The sequence below is a fragment of the Doryrhamphus excisus genome, chromosome 6, assembly GCF_030265055.1.
Source record: "Doryrhamphus excisus isolate RoL2022-K1 chromosome 6, RoL_Dexc_1.0, whole genome shotgun sequence".
NCBI classification, from domain to species: domain Eukaryota; kingdom Metazoa; phylum Chordata; class Actinopteri; order Syngnathiformes; family Syngnathidae; genus Doryrhamphus; species Doryrhamphus excisus.
In genome coordinates, this window is record NC_080471.1 from 22,487,496 (window position 1) to 22,505,622 (window position 18,127).

The 18,127-nt window shown below is 40.3% G+C and overlaps 1 protein-coding gene across 2 annotated transcripts in view; it reads right to left on the bottom strand.

The window, feature by feature from the left end:
- The window catches only part of rassf7a (Ras association domain family member 7a), a 52,685-nt gene that overhangs the window by 23,289 nt on the left and 11,269 nt on the right, over positions 1–18,127 (bottom strand). Inside the window, exon 1 of one of the 2 annotated variants that reach the window (XM_058075852.1) lies at positions 12,237–14,403. The exons of the other annotated variant lie outside the window; for it this stretch is intronic. The gene's annotated coding sequence lies outside the window, so the exon portion shown is untranslated. Of the gene's footprint in view, positions 1–12,236; positions 14,404–18,127 lie in introns of those variants that run through there. 2 annotated transcript variants of the gene reach the window in all.

Sequence of the window (18,127 nt, forward strand, 5' to 3'; positions counted from 1 at the left end):
CGGCAATCGTGTGGGACTTCTTCTTCTGTTTCTGGGGAAGCCGGTTTGTCAAGTACACTTTGTCGAATCGACCTCTGTTTGAGTCTCTTACCTCAAATTGTGTACACAAATTATATTCATTTTCTACCGCTTAGAGGCGGGGTACACCCTGGACTGGTCGCCAGCCAATCACAGGGCACATATAGACAAACAACCATTCACACTCACATTCATACCTATGGACAATTTGGAGTCGCTAATTAACCTAGCATGTTTTTGGAATGTGGGAGGAAACCGGAGTACTCGGAGACAAAATCCCTATAAATCCTGTAGGTTACAAATACCGTAATGTCCCTGAGCTGACTTGTAAACAAATTGGCGGCAATCGTGTGGGACTTCTTCACTGTTTCTGGGGAAGCCGGTTTGTCAAGTACACTTTGTCGAATCGACCTCTGTTTGAGTCTCTTACCTCAAATTGTGTACACAAATTATATTCATTTTCTACCGCTTAGAGGCGGAGTACACCCTGGACTGGTCGCCAGCCAATCACAGGGCACATATAGACAAACAACCATTCACACTCACATTCATACCTATGGACAATTTGGAGTCGGCAGTTAACCTCGCGTGTTTTTGGAATGTGGTAGGAAACCGGAGTACCCAAAATCCCTATAAATCCTGTAGGTTACAAATACTGTGACGTCCCTAAACATGTGTTAAAAATAATATACGACCATGGAAAGACAATGCATGTAATTGATGATGGAGGTGGGGTAAAGGCCAGCAGAATTGACCCGGTCTTTCAGAGTCTATCACCTGTGACTGTCAGTCATCGAGCACCATTCACCAAGATGCTACATTGGCTTAAGCAGGAAGCAAATTCGAGATAAAGGACAATGAAGAACTGGATCTGAACCGACTCCCCGCACCGTGCGGCCAAAACAGTTGATATAGCCCTGAGACTTACTCATACCTGGCTTGGCAGAAACTTGTTTGCATCAGCTGGGAAACCAAGCAGAGCAGACAATATCGGAGACGGGGACTTTGTTTGTGCTGACTCATGGAGACGCATACCCACACGCACACACACGCACGCACAGCCAGCAGCAAATGGTGAGAACGATAACGCCAGATTGCACAGGCAGCGCTGGGCTCCGCAGAGAGTTGCGCTCGGGATGAGTGGGTTGGCTGCCCACAGGCTTAGCCCCTCAAGCGCGGGACTTCACATTGTCGGGTGAGCCAGAGAAGAAGGTTCTCATCACCTTTTGATGGGGCGCCCATGTGTAATCGTACACTGCTGACTTGACTCAGCAAGGACACTGCTCCTTTTGCTGAATAGACAGTTGCCGTCCATATATTTAGGACAAAAGTCACTTTTGTAGAGTTAGCAGGAACTTACATTGATGTTTTTTTTTTTTTTGTACGTACACGAGCGCCGCATTCACTTCCTGTATGCGTGCTTGCATCTGACGTAGAGTCACGAATGCCACAGCGTCCAGTGTCACAGGTTTGAAGCTTAAACTCATTAGTAATTTAAAACATTCCTCCACGTCTCCTTATATAAATTATTCACGGCTGTTTTTTTTTTTCTTTACTTTTATCAAATTTTCTTGAAACACGCTGCCATACGGTTCTACCGTATCGAACGTATTGTGTGGAAATATGGGGTAGTAACTAAAAAAGCAATCTTCACTCACTAAATGTACTGGAAAAAAGGTCAGTAGGGATAATTCAGAATGCCGCCTACAGAGAACATACTAACTCCTTATTTCTAAAATCACAAATACTTCAACTTGCTGATATAGTTCATCTTCAAACAGCTAAAATAATGCATAAGGCTAAAAATAACCAATTACCTAAAAATGTCATCCAATACTTCTCTACAAGAGAAGAAGAGGTAGAGTATTAAAAAAAAATTAAAAAAAATTAAAAAAAACCTTAAACTGTATTATGGAAAGCAGGAAGTGAACAAATGTAACAGTTACTGATTGTAAAAGTACCAGATGGAGGGGTAGGATTTAATAAGCTTTGCTTCTTCCTACTCCTTTTGGACATGTGGAACTGGGAACTGATTGTGTGATGCATTCAATTGTAATCTGATGCATGTTCAAATGAAATAAAACCATTACCATTACCAAATTAACCTTTTTTTTAAGGACAGAATATGATTCAAATACACATATTTATCAAGTCATGGCAAAATGGGTTACTTTTCTATGACCTTCAGTGTCGATGTGATGATTTTCTATCACAGTGAACATCACGGATTGGGTGTCGAGTTCAGTCGTAGGACAGGTATCACCCCAAGACAGAACAGATGCATATAACTTTGCGGTACTAATATTCTGCTGGACAGCAAAAATATAGAATTCTATCAAAAATCTAAAAGTATCCATTTGCTGAATCAATGTTTTTTAAGATGAAAGCAAAGAGAATTCCATCAGGTCCCTCCCAGTCCGCCCGAGGTCATCAACATTACAAGGGACATTTAATAAACTCAATGAGATCACTGATGGATTTCACAAGATTCAAGTTTTGTGACTTGTTCTGTAAACACAGATTCTAAAGTCGCAAATTGTTATTCCATAGTTAAAGTGGAATCTCTTCTTTCACATCCACCCACTATTTGCCTTGGGAGTGCCAACATACCTGGCCCTTGGAGAGAGGGATGTAGGTAAATAGAAGTAGACCTACAGGTCATGTGAACATCGTTCACATCGTTTCAAATCATTGACTCAGTGTCATTCTCCATTAACCGCTTCATCCCTGGGCTAGGTTTCTCAAAATGACATAATAAACAGGATTGATGGACGTGAAATGTCCATTATGCGACCGGGTAACTGTCCATAAAGATGGAATGGTTGAACGAATTTCTATCTAATTAAAATATTTGTATTTAGACATAAAATACTCAAACTAAACTCTCTCTGCAGGAGCCTATGATAATAACAAACACCAGTGAAGCTCTAATGTCTGTAATATCAGTAATAATATTTTCAGTGGTTAGTGGTTAGCGCGCAGACCTCACAGCTAGGAGACCAGGGTTCAATTCCACCCTCGGCCATCTCTGTGAGGAGTTTGCATGTTCTCCCCGTGCATGCGTGGGTCCCACATTCCAAAAACATGCTAGGTTAAATGGCGACTTCAAATTGTCCATAGGCATGAATGTGAGTGTGAATGGTTGTTTGTCTATATGTGCCCTGTGATTGGCTGGCCACCAGTCCGGGGTGTATCCCGCCTCTCGCCCAAAGACAGCTGGGATAGGCTCCAGCATACCCGCAACACTTGTGAGGAAAAGCGGTAGAAAATGAAGGAATGAATGAATGAATGCACGGCGGTCGAGTGGTTAGCACGCAGACCTCACAGCTAGGTGACCAGGGTTCAATTCCACCCTCGGCCATCTCTGTGTGGAGTTTGCATGTTCTCCCCGGTGCATGCGTGGGTTTTCTCCGGGTACTCCGGTTTCCTCCCACATTCCAAAAACATGCTAGGTTAATTAGTGACTCCAAATTGTCCATAGGTATGAATGTGAGTGTGAATGGTTGTTTGTCTATATGTGCCCTGTGATTGGCTGGTGACCAGTACAGGGTGTACCCCGCTTCTCGCCTGAAGACAGCTGGGATAGGCTCCAGCATACCCGCGACCCTCGTGAGGAAAAGTCGTAGAAAATGAATGAATGAATGTAACAGCATGACTGAAAATTGTTGCGTCTCTGAGACTGCGATGGAAATCTACATAAATACCAGATATTCGTGACTGACCAATCACCTTATTTGGGCCAAAGAATAATTTACACCAATTTTTATGCTAATTAATTTGTAATTGTGAAATATGGGGAAGAAAATCTCCTCCCATTCCATGTGGAAGTGGTAATTTTTGGGCTTTTTTATTGTTCTAATATTATATTATTAGTATATTTATTTATGTTATTTATGTTTATCAACATCCATTCATTCATTTTCTACCGCTTATCCTCATGAGGGTCGCAGGTAGTGCTGGAGCCTATCCCAGCTGTCTTCGTGGCCAGCCAATTACAGGGTACATATAGACAAATAACCCGCGACGCTTGTGAGGAAAAGCGGTAGAAAATGAATGAATGAATGAATATTTAGAAATATTTTTAAATGTAACCAATGAATGTCAGTGTTAATTTCGAAGTATCCTTCAGACCCAACATGTTTTAAAATAAATGTTCCTTTAAATTCATACAAATTAAACGGTCGTGTGGCGGTGAAGCTCCCAAGAGTCAGGGTGGGCCTCAACTTAAACTTAAATCCCTGTCATTACTCTCGAGAGTATGGAGCCTGCTACAGCTGTGTGTGTATGTGTGTGTATATGTGTGTGTGTGTGTGTGTGCACGCAAGTGAGCATGTCAAGACAAAGAATAGAAAAAAAGCTAAGGTGCATATTGTATTTATGCCTCATTGAAGTTTTTTAGGAGCCCCTTTGGGACTAAGATAGTTTCGAAAAAGACCGACTTTCATGCCTCGGTCTCGAGATACTGTACGTACGTAGATACTGACATTTCCACTGCTGGCAAATTAATATAACCCAACCCAAGACACACTTAGGACCGCCCCCTCATTTGAATAGTTTTTCCTTCTGCATTTCAAGCTGACATTGTCTGCTGCATGAAATAAATACATATGAGAGCAGAGTGCTTTTATTTATTTATTGATATGTAATTCTATTTATATATTTATTTTTGTATTTATTTCTACATTTATTTTTGTATTTATTTTTAATTTTTGAATCTTGTTTTTTTTATTTTTGTATTTATTTTTGCTTTATTTATTTATGTATATATTTTTTATTTTAGTTTTTATTTCCATTTATATTAATTTTTTGTATTTAATTTTTTGATTGTTTTATTTTTTCTTTTTTTTTTTTATTTTCACTTTTATTTATTTATTTATTTATTATTTTGGCAGTTTTGGTCCTCCATACATTTGTGTGTATTAGTAACTGCGTGTCTATTTGAACACATGAATGTTGAATAAAAATGGCGAGTGGCCGACCGGTCTGTCAAATGCACCTGCCTGCCTGCCTGCATGGCCCACTCACTTGATTTAGCATTTCAAAGTCCCGAGGCGGACATTTTCTTTCTCTTCTTCGCGTCTTGACGCCCCTCATTTTCTCCCCGCCCTGTCCGGGGCCCTCGGCTCAGGAAACCTGTTATTTACTGCCAAGAGAGTTCTGTGTGCAAAGACTCGAAGCAGCACGGCTGATTGAGCAAGGGAGCAACCTGCTGCTCACGCTCGCAGAAGCTCCTACGTGGCCATCCCCTGGGGGGGGGTGGCGGAGATGTTTACTGCACTGCAATCACCGAGGACAGCGTGGCAAATAGACATAGACGTGCATTAGCCCTTCGACTATAAACGGCCTGTCCTGCTGGGGAATTACAACAGGAGATATGACGACGTACTGTAGGTTTGTGTGTGTGACACAGCAAACATCCATGGACCCGTTGAGGCAAGCTGGACTTCCTAGGAAACATGACCTTCAGGGGAGAAACGTTTCAAAGGCCATTCTGAGACTCGCTGGTTTACTCCAACCATGGAGCCTTCAGATGTTGGATCAATATTTCAATAATATCATGAAATTGCATATTGAATCAATAGATATAGTACATATATAGTACATTGTTGGAGTTCCCTCCATCATGGCTCCATGAGGAATTAGTGTTTGACTGTCGATAAACAAAGAGGCTGCACGGTGGATGAGTGGTTAGCAAGCAGACCTCACAACTAAAAAAACAGGGTTCAATTCCACCCTCGGCCATCTCTGTGTGGAGTTTGCATGTTCTCCCCGTGCATGCGTGGGTTTTCTCCGGGTGCTCCGGTTTCCTCCCACATTCCAAAAACATGCTAGGTTAATTAGCAACTCCAAATTGTCCATAGGTATGAATGTGAGTGTGAATGGTTGTTTGTCTATATGTGCCCTGTGATTGGCTGGCCACCAGTCCGGTGGTAGAAAATAAATGAATGTCGATAAACACAAAAAACTATTTTGTTCATCAATAAATATAATAATAATATAATATTTGAACAATAAAAAGCCCAAAAATTACCACTTCCGCATGGAATGGGAGGATTTTTTTTTCCATATTTCACAATTACAAATTAATTTGCATAAAAATTGGTGTAAATTATTCTTCCCGGATAAAACCCACACATGCACAGAGATGGCCAGAGATGGCCGAGTGTGGGATTGAACTCGGGTCTCCTAGCTGTGAGGTCTGCGCGCTAACCACTTGCCCGCCGTGCAGCTCCCTCCATCATGGTTCCAGGAGGAATTAGTGTTTGACTGTCGATAAACAACACAAAAAAACTATTTTGTTCATAAATAAATATAATTATTATATAATATTAGAACAATAAAAAGCCCAAAAATTACCACTTCCGCATGGAATGGGAGGAGATTTTTTTTTCATATTTCACAATTACAAATTAATTTGCATAAAAATTGGTGTAAATCATCCTTGGCCCAGATAAGATGATTGGTCAGTCACAAATATCTGGTATTTATGTAGATTTAAGACGCAACAATTTTCAGTCATGCTGTTACATCCAATGGTAGCTAATGTTCGCAGCTAAACCGAATGTCTATTAGCTGACAACAAATAGAAAGCACCTTTAAGCAACTGAAGCACAATTATAAATAACATAAATAACAAATATAAATAAATAACAAACAATATAATTTCACAACTAAATGATTCATTTTAAAATTTTACATTGGATCTGAAATTTTGTTGAATTATCCATGCCTCCTCTGTGTTTTGCATGCAATGTTTATTCCATTAACTCCGTGTTTTGTGTGTTTATCACCACATGACCACATCAGATGCACAAGCAGAATACCAAGCAGATGGCAACAAACATTCCCCAAGGGATGGATTTCTCAAAACATATGCTGGTTTCCAACAATAACCGCGTTTGCAAACGCACTTAAAATGTCTTAAGCAGAACCACAGTGGAATTCCTTCTCCAAATCCCCTCCTTCCTCGCGGTAATTATAGCCTCCCAGCTGACAAAGCACAGGTCTGTTGTGTTTGTCTTTGCCTCCTCGGATACAACAGGTGAAGTGGGGCTTGCCAGGCTCGATGCCAGTCTCTTACTGGTTCTGTGAGCCAAGTATGTTTTACTCATCCTGGTTCCATAGAGACACTTGGGAGATGAGAGGGCTCCGTTTATTTAGAACAGGGGTCTCAAACACGCGGCCCGCAGGCCAAATGTAGCCCGCAGGACACTAGTTTGAGGCCCCCGCCTTGATATGAAAGTTTGATATGGATGCTGTATGGTATCATGTCCCCAGAAAAAATTATTACATTTAATTAATGTTAAAGGTTAAATAACTGTTAATAGTTATCCTCCCTATCCGTGTGGAAGTGGTAAGTTTTGGGCTTTTTTAAGTTTAAAGGAAATAACTTGGAGGCTACCGTTTAGGTCGCTAGCTCTCTAGTTTGCGAGTTAGCATGTGTCTCAAGACCCTGCAGTTGCGCAATATGTTGTAAATAAAAAAAGTATAAATGTGACTATAGTCGTGTTTTGTCATGTCTACAGGGCTCTAATAATGCTTTGTTCATTTTAATCTGAAAAAGATAATTTGTCTACCCACCAACTATATGTGGTTTCTTATGTTTTTATTATTTGCTGTTTTATTATTATTATTATATTTATTTATTACTGATTGATTGATTTTCTTTATTCTTGATTTGTTTATTTTTCATCTTATTTTGTGCAGAAAAATAAAAATTAAGATATTTGAGAACAGTGGAATGTTTTATCAGCGCTTTAATTGTAGAAAATCGGAACTAAAGCACTGAAAAAGTTTGTATATTTTTCTGTTTTTAATAAATGCGTTTTTTTTTTTTGGAAAACTTGATGTCGCCCAGTCTCACCCAGACCGTAGCTCCAGTGGCCCCCAAGTAAATTGAGTTTGAGACCCCTGATTTAGAACATTAAACTCCCTCAAGCCAAAATGAATGGGTAGAAAATACCATATTGTCAGTGCATATTGACAGTTTGTACAACAGGTGACATGCTACATGCTAAAAAAAAGCATGTTCCTTGTTCACATCAACTCCGAAAAGGAGAAGTCGACTCAGTGAAGATGATTTATTTAGATGAAAATACAAAATTGAAAACTGGGTTGACTTTGGATTGAAATAAGTGTAAAAGGGGGGACGGAGAGATGGGTGTGAGAGATGAGAATGTAATGCAAGGAGGACCGGATCAATCTTTTATCACTGCAGTGTACTTTCATCCCTAATGGATCTGACATGAGCACAGCATTGCCTTCCATCCCATTGCACAGGCAGGAGAAGGCCGCTTGGAACGAGGAGTGTGAGAGTTAGACCAGCTCCGAAAAGACATCTACCGAAGGAGAGAGAGAGTGGTTTGAACCACATTCCCAAAATAATCACAGCCCGAAACTATGCAAACATATTATTTCATGTCCTAGCATCATCCTATTACCTCCGGCCCTGAGTGCATCTGCGGGAGTCGGTAAATATGCCTGATAAGGACCCGAGAAATGAAGTCACTTCACAGCATGAAGAATTACTTTGTGAATTTCCATCAAGACTCCCCAATGATATCGTGCCGTGTATGGCCGGGGCTTGCTTTCCTTTTCCACGTGAGCGAAATGACAGACAGGCGACACTTTAGCCTGCACATGTGAAAGAATACGACGATTAAGAGAGTATAGAAAAAACGCAGAGTGACTCTCAGAGGATGCTCGGCTCTTACCAACCCCTTAAACGAGATTATTCAAGGACAATAAGAGAAGTGGAGACATGGAGGCAGATAGAAAACAAGTACTCACAAGCTTATTCTGCTGTGTGTTGGGCAACATACTGTATATAATTTGTATTTATTTAAATAAAAATAAAATAAAAATGTTGGGAACTCAAGGTCCACTTTCAACAAGACTTGTCTATGGGAATTTTAGTTCATGGTATGACCCTGTTGACCTTCAACCCCTTTTATACCCCCTCTTAAAGACTAAATTACATACAGTAAACCTCGGATATATCAGACTCGGATATATCGGAAATTCGCTCACAACGGACAGATAAAAAAGAACCGATTTTTCTGTAATGCATTTCCAATAAAAATTCATTGCATATATCGGATTTTTTATAACGGATTTCGCCTATTTCGGACAAAATCTCCAGTCCCGTTCCAATGCATTTCCATTAAATTTCCCTGGCATATATCGGATGGCCGCATCGTGGCGCTCCGATTCGCCGAATCGTGACGGGCCGCTATACGACGTCATTTGCAGCGTTTGCAGCGTTGCCTGCGCGTCCAGGTACATTGGAAACATAGTCAAGGAAGTGCCTTTTTATAACGGATAAAATCCCATTTACGCATATACCGGATATAAATCCGATATATGCGTAAAACGGACATTTTCCGGTATACGCATATAACGGATTTCGCTTATATCGGACAAAACCAGTGGGAACAATTGAATCCGATATATCCGAGGTTTACTGTACTACATTGAGGGAAAATGTCACAGAATGGGATAATGGAGTCCCTCTGCCAATATTCCACCTTTGGACTTGCCGGCATGGTGAGTCAGGAGTATGAAGTTCAAACTGCTACTGTTGTCTTAAAGGAAATATTGTCGTCCGATAAATAGTTGAACCAACACACTGGACTCCGGCTCCATTTTCCTAGGATGATAGCTGGTTGTGTAAAACCATGTCCTGACTAAAATGCGTGTAAAAGGAGACTACATGTTTGTTTTTCTGCAAAAGCTGTTTAATGGGGTTAACGTCAGGGATCTTAGAATACTTCCACAGCAAAATTTAACCATCTTTTTTTTGGACCTTGAGTCATGCTGTTACATTCATTCATTCATTTTCTACCACTTATCCTCATGAGGGTCGCGGGGGTTGCTGGAGCCTATCCCAGCTGTCTTCGGGCAAGAGGCGGTGTACACCCCGGACTGGTCGCCAGCCAATCACAGGGCACATATAGACAAACAACCATTCAAACTCACATTCGTACCTATGGACAATTTGGAGTCGCTAATTAACCTAGCATGTTTTTGGAATGTGGGAGGAGTACCCGGAGAAAACCCACACATGCACGGGGAGAACATGCAAACTCCACACAGAGATAGCCGAGGGTGGGATTAAACTCGGGTCTCCTAGCTGTGAGGTCTGCGCGCTAACCACTCGACCGCCGTGCAGCCTAATATAATATTAGAACAATAAAAAGGCCAAAAATTACCACTTCCGCATGGAATGGGAGGAGATTTTTTTTTTCATATTTCACAATTTGCATAAAAATTGGTGTAAATCATTCTTTGGCCCAGATAAAATGATTGGTCAATCACAAATATCTGGTATTTATGTAGATTTATGTAGATTTCTACTGTGTGTAAAAGGAGACTATGTTTGTTTTTCTCCAAAAGGTGTTTAATGGGGTTAAGGTCAGGGATCTTAGAATTCTTCCACAGCAAAATTTAACCATCTTTTTTTGGACCTTGAGTCATGCTGGACAAAAAAGGCTCTTCCCCAAACTGTGCCCACGGAGCGTAGAATTGTAGAATTGTCCAAAATGAGTTCATTTTCAAGGATTCATTGATTACGAGGTAGGTCTCAATCGTTTATTAAAAACTTAAACTATATTAGGAAAGCAGGAAGTGAACAAATGTAACAGTTACTGATTGTAAAAGTACCAGATGGAGGGGTAGGATTTAATAAGCTTTGCTTCTTCCTACTCCTTTTGGACATGTGGAACTGTGAACTGATTATGTGATGCATTCAATTGTAATCTGATGCATGTTCAAATGAAATAAAAAAAATTACCATTACCATTACCATTACCAATATTAATGAAATTCACATGAATGACATCACATACAGAAAAAATGAAGGAATCAGGGGCTCCTTTAAAGATACCAAAACCAACATCCATCCATCCGGTTCTGGGAAGCCTCACCGGGGGTGCCCAGACTCACCCCCCCTCGCCGACAACTTTCAACTCCCGGGCCAGTTCCGAGTCATACTATAGTCTCTCCAATGTGTCCTGGGTCTTCCCCAAGGCCTCCACCCCCGTCCCAATGTGCCCTGAACATGCACCTCCTCAGGGAGAAGTCTGGGAGGTGTCCCAGGCAGGATCTCATCCTGAAGTGGCACCCTTTTTTAGAGCAAGAACCATGGATTCGGTGTTTGCGGGTGCTGATTCTCATCCAAAGCCCCCCACGCCCCCCTTGTAATGTTGCCTAAGACATTTTGCACGGTACTTTATGTACTGTACTGTAGTAATTTACCGACACTGGCAGACAACCTTAATATTTCACCCCTGCAGGGGTGTAAATATGCTATTATAGAATGTGTCTGTCTGCGCAGGGAGGGATGAGGTGCACAGACAGAAACAATCATGGGACGATTCAAAAGCCAAGGATCGAAGGAGCCAAGACCGCAATTAGAGCTGCTGCATGTTCAAATGAAATAAAACCATACTGTAAATCTCCCTATACTCTAAATTCTCAAAACAGGCAGAATTTAAAGTAACAACACAGATAACATACGTACATACTGTATTCAGGATATGTGACACCCACAGTAGTACAGCTATTAAAAAAAAAAATACAGGTGGAACAGGTTTCAATCCATATCCCAAAAAAAAGATGACAAAAAAACTAATACGGTGCTGAAAAACGTTAAATGAGACGCTCATCAGGTACTGTATAATAATGAGTCAATGTTTAAAAAATGCAGTAGTACGTTACATTTGCATGATGTTGCTACTTGAAATGAGTAGCACACTAACAGTTAAGCGAGACTGGCGTATGCCGCACTGAACTCTGTCCGAGCCGCCCATGAATTAATCTTTAATCCTCCAAGTGATAAAACGCAAGAAGTATGCCTGCACTTGTCTCATAGTTTTAACAGGGAACTCTACCTTAAAAACAAAAATACACACACTTGTGCAGGTAGTACTTCAACCACGATTCATATACTGAAGTAAAAAATCATGAGAGCCACAAAGAGTAAAGTTTCACCCAAACAGGTTTGAGTTGTTTCCTACAGGAAGACTGCTTTGAAGGGCATACTTGAAAGGACACAGATTAATTCCCTAAAAGTGGAATAATCTATATTAAAAGATGTATAGAAAAAAAATCCTTATGAGTTTCTGCCATTACTTTCCTAAAACACAACAAACAGCTGACTTCAGAAAAACTTCCCAGTGCCGACATTCAAACACACAAAAGCTTTTCCGGCCACTCACCAGGAAGGGGAGCTCTTTCTTCCAGACCTCGCAAAAAATCCTTGACTTCAGAATCAGTAGCAGAGTCCTCCCGGTGTATGCAAGGCGGCGCTTGCACGCATGTGCGTAATACAGAAAAAAAAAGGACGCTCGGTCAAGAAGAAGAGGTCAAAGGCGGTCGTTCGGACGTGGTGACGAGGAGATATGAAGGATGTCGCTGCTTGTCAATTCTCGCTCCCGTCTGCCTGTCTGCCTCAGGAATGTTCTGCTCCTGGGTGTCTCCACCACAACCAAGATCTGAGAGCCTGGAAGAGTTTTCTGTCCCTCTCGCTCTCTCTCTCTCTTTCTCTCTCTGTGTGCATGTCTACACCCCTCCTCCTCTCTGTTTCTCACCCAGAGAAGAACACACCCAAGCCGTCACTCCTCCCTCTGTCACTGTCTCAGTCAGTACTGACAGGTTAGATATACATAGTACCTCCCCCCTTTACAGGTAAGAGTTCACAGTATCACTTTATTCATATTGTTACCTTGTTCTGTACCGAAATGTACATAGGAAAATGAAGTCAATATTATGTACAGTACATATAAGTACAGTATACATGTACAGTATTATGTATGTAGCCAAAAGTGTTTGTATAACCTATCACCCGAGGCATAAGACATCCGCATTCTGCCTCCGTTGACGTGAGCACCTGATTATGCAAATTAATTTTTTTTTTTTGCTTTTTTTTTCCTGGAATGAGATCATAGTACAGGTGACTAAGTGCAGAGTTAGTGGGGTCATGCCTGAGAGTAAGAATGTAGCAACGCTAATCTGACCATTCCGCTCCGTACATACACACAACAAAAGCATTTAAAAGACACTACATCAGGGGTCTCAAATACGCGGCCCGCGGGCCAAATGTGGCCCGCAGGACACTAGTTTGAGGCCCCCGCCTTGTTATGAAAGTTTGACATGGATGCCGTATGGTATCATGTACCCAGAAAAAAAATATTACGTTTGATTAATGTTCATGTTAAAGGTTAAATAACTGTTAATAGTTATCCTCCCTACCCGTGTGGAAGTGGTACGTTTTTGGCTATTTAAGTTGAAAGGAAATAACTTGAAGACTACCGTTTAGGTCGCTAGATCTCTACTTTAAAGGTTAAATAACTGTTAATAGTTATCCTCCCTATCCGTGTGGAAGTGGTAAGTTTTTGGCTATTTAAGTTGAAAGGAAATAACTTGAAGACTACCGTTTAGCTTCGCTAGATCTCTAGTTTGCGAGTTAGCATGTGTCTCAAGACCCTGCAGTTGCGCAATATGTTGTAAATAAAAAAAAGAGTATAAATGTGACTATAGTCGTGTTTTGTCATGTCTACAGGGCTCTAATTATGCTTTGTTCATTTTAATCTGAAAAAAATCATTTGTCTACCCACCAACTATTATTATTATTATTATTATATTTATTTATTACTGATTGATTGATTTTCTTTATTCTTGATTTGTTTATTTATTTTTCATCTTATTTTGTGTAGAAAAATAAAAATTAAGATATTTGAGAACAGTGGAATGTTTTATCAGAGCTTTTCTTGTAGAAAATGCAAAACCAAAGCAAAGTTTATTCATTTTTCTGTTTTTAATAGATGCGTTTTTTGGGGTTTATTTTGGAAAACCCAGTCTCGCCCAGACCCTAGCTCCAGTGGCCCCCAAGTAAATTGAGTTTGAGACCCCTGCCCTACATACAAATAAACCAAATGTTATATCTCACTCAGAATCTTTCTCCATTTTAAAGTGTTTGCTCCCTGACTACCGCCCCAAACCTGAAACCGAAAACCGGTGACTGATACCGCACCTGATACCAAAAAAAGACCCATGTAACAAAAAGGCTTTTGTCTGTGGTGCATCTTAATACGAAAAAGCTATCGTCGCGGTTTACGACGTCTGTTTCCAATTTAGCAACAGACACCCGTTGCCACCCACATTGACACCATCACTAAGTGGGAGATGAATCTCCCGCATAGAATATGGAACTCCGCCAAGTGAAACACAACACTACAGTGACACATAAAAAAAAATCATCTTTGTAAATAATCTTTTCACTATATAATAAATAATAAGGGTGTAACGGCATGGCATCCGCACGGTTCGGTACTAGGGCTGCAACTAACAATTATTTTCTAGTCATTTACGGTAATCTGCAGCTTATTGTTTCAGTTAAGTTGAGTAATTTCTTATTACAAATCAATATGAACCAAAAACAGTTAGTGATTTGGTCCACAACATATCAGAAAAGAGTTGTTTCCAAAGCTGATTTGTGTTGATATGTTTTTTTTTTTTTTGCCTAAAACACACAGATAATAGGTCTGTTTTCATGAATAACGAATTATTTTTTTCGAAAATCACATTTGAGAGACTTATTATTAGAGCTCTATTCACTACGTACCTTTAGGTCACATAACAGTAAGCATAAAACATAAAACTGCTTATGCGTCCGACAATGGCCCCTGGGCCGCACTTTGGATACCCCTTGTTTACAGTGTTTCTTTTCAGGAACGTGAAAGCCCAACAGTCTGGCTCTCTGACGGATGAGGTCAAAGCCACTCACCAGGAAGGGGAGGTGAATCAGCAAATTTGATTTGATCGCGTACAGTCCTAGCTCTCCGCTACAATCGCAAAAATTCCGCAGACTGACCAACAGATACGCATTTTGACCACTGAACACGCCCATACGCCTGACCGCTCGCCAGGCACGCACTCAGTCCTGAGCTCGGTCCCTAAAGCCTGGCCGGAGGTGCCAACACACGGCAACAGAACAGAAGAATCAATGGCAAAAAGCTGAAATGTTGACACCAACAACCGATAATAACACAAAGCTTTGTCTTTAAATATGCGTTCAAAAACTTTTTAAAATCTTTCTACAATATATGTATTATTATGTATGTATGTTTACATATCAAACTAATTTAACAAAACTGAAAAAAATGCAGTTTTTAAATGAAACTTTTTATTAAGGTATGAAAAAAGCCCTGCATGAGAAAGTGACTTCCCCCTTGTTAAAACATAACTGAGATTAATTGAGATCTATAAGCCTGGAAAAGGTTCTAAAGCCATTTCTCAAGCTTCGGGACTCAAGCAAACTACAGTGAGAGCCATTATCCACAAATAGCTACATTATGGAACAGTGGTGAACCTTCCCAGAAGTGACCGGCAACACAAAATTCCCCTAAGGGTGCAACAACGACTCATCCAAGAGGTCACAAAAGACCCCACAATAACATCCAAAGAACTGCAGTAAGGTCAGTGTTAAGGTTCATGACTCCACCATAAAAAAACTGGGCAAAAAAAGTTCAAAGACAAAAACCATTGCTGAACAAAAACATTCAGGGTCGTCTCAATTTTGCCAGAAAACATCTTTATGATCCCCAAGACCTTTGGGAAAAGTCTGACGGGACAAAAGTTCAACTTTTTGAAAGGTGTGTTTCCTATTACATCTGGCGTGAAAGTAACATTTTCAGAAAAAGAACATCATACCAAGAGTAAAATATGGTGGTGGTAGTGTGATGGTCTGGAGCTGTTTTGCTGTTTCAGGATGTGGAAGACTTGCTGTGATAAACTGAACCAAATTTTCAACTTTTTGAAAGGTGTGTTTCCTATTACATCTGGCGTGAAAGTAACATTTTCAGAAAAAGAACATCATACCAACAGTAAAATATGGTGGTGGTAGTGTGATGGTGTGGGGCTGTTTTGCTGTTTCAGGATGTGGAAGACTTGCTGTGATAAACTGAACCAAATTTTCAACTTTTTGAAAGGTGTGTTTCCTATTACATCTGGCGTGAAAGTAACATTTTCAGAAAAAGAACATCATACCAAGAGTAAAATTTGGTGGTGGTAGTGTGATGGTCTGGAGCTGTTTTGCTGTTTCAGGATGTGGAAGACTTGCTGTGATAAAACTGAACCAAATTTTCAACTTTTTGAAAGGTGTGTGTCCTATTACATCTGGCGTGAAAGTAACATTTCAGAAAAAGAACATCATACCAACAGTAAAATATGGTGGTGGTAGTGTGATGGTGTGGGGCTGTTTTGCTGTTTCAGGATGTGGAAGACTTGCTGTGATAAACTGAACCAAATTTTCAACTTTTTGAAAGGTGTGTTTCCTATTACATCTGGCGTGAAAGTAACATTTTCAGAAAAAGAACATCATACCAACAGTAAAATATGGTGGTGGTAGTGTGATGGTGTGGGGCTGTTTTGCTGTTTCAGGATGTGGAAGACTTGCTGTGATAAAACTGAACCATGAATTATGCTGTCTACAAAAAAAAAAATAAGGAGAATGTGAGCTCAAACTGAAACAAATTTGGGTTCTGCAGTAGGACAATGATCCAAAACACACCAGGAAGTCCACCTCTGAATGGCTGAAGAAAAACAAAATGAAAACTTTGCAGCGTCCTGACCTGAATCCTATTGGGATGCTGTAAAATGTGTTATTGCATCTCCAGTGCAGTTTATCATATACAGTCAAAAGAGTTGCATGTATTGAGCATTCTTTGACTCCTGTGGGCCGTTTTAGTATTCCGTCTATGAAGCAATGCTTTTGGCACATCTAAGTTGTGCTGTCAGACATATCACTTAAAGAACAGTCAAGAGGAAAAGTCTCTTGAGGTATTGCTATACGAAAGGCCAAAGTGAGAAAAGGTTGTGGGTGCCATAGAGAAGTGACATTTTAAAGTACTGGAATGGTAAGCCCACTATATGGATCTTTGCACTATTAACCTTATGAAAATGATGTATGTGTTCATGATCATATCTCCACAGAATTAGCTCTTTTGTGACAATCCCAAAATTCCCTGTAATGCTTCATGAAGCTGGAATCAGAGTGTCGGGTGAGGGTGTTCTAACGTGGCGTGGAGGATTATCAGTCCGAAGCCTCCGAGAGGGTGCTGACACCTTCCAGGCATTCCTCAGGGCACCTCCCACGGCTGTGCCTGCTTCAGTGCGCACGCCTCTGTCAAACTCCGCATATCATTCCTCATTTTGTGTGTGACTCACTAAGATTCTTTTCAGCCCCTCGTCCAGCCCTTCCCACTCCTCCATTCAACAGGGAAGCAAAAGAAAACAAAGACCGAAACCAATGCTTTCATAATAACTAATTCCTTATGTTGTATTACTTATCACCACAAAAAAAAGTATCTATAATAGAAGCCCAAGAAACAGTTCATCATATAACAAATGATGGGTATGCTACGTGACTGACAGTTTGTATCTGTTGGTAATAAAAAATCTATACACCTGAAGGTCAGCTTTGGCATCCCACAGGGTTCCGTCCTCAGACCTGTAATGTTCAGCCTTTATTGTCCATATTTTTCTGTATGTTTTAGCCTCTCATTTACATGCAAATTGAGGTTTTTGGCCTTACAGCAAATGTCGGTTAACAACAAAAACAGATAACGTCATGACTAACAGTTATGTGCCGTTATTTCTACATGAGATATGTATAATCGAATGTTTGTAAAAACAAACATAACTCATTCCTGATGTTGTATTACTTATCACTACAAAAAAAAGAATGTATATATAATAGAAGCCCAAGAAACAGTTCATCCCATAACAAATGATGGGTATACGACGTGACTGACAGTTTGTATCTGTTGGTAATAAAAAATCTATACATCTGAAGGTCAACTTTGGCATCCCACAGGGTTCCGTCCTCAGACCTGTAATGTTCACCCTTTATTGTCCATATTTTTCTGTGTGTTTTAGCCTCTCATCTACATGCAAATTGAGGTTTTTGGCCTTACAGCAAATGTCGGTGGACAACAAAGACAGATGACGTAATAGTCATGTGCCGTTATTTCTACATTAGATATGTATAATTAAATGTTTGTAATCACAAACATAACTAATTACTGATGTTGTATTACTTATCAAAAGA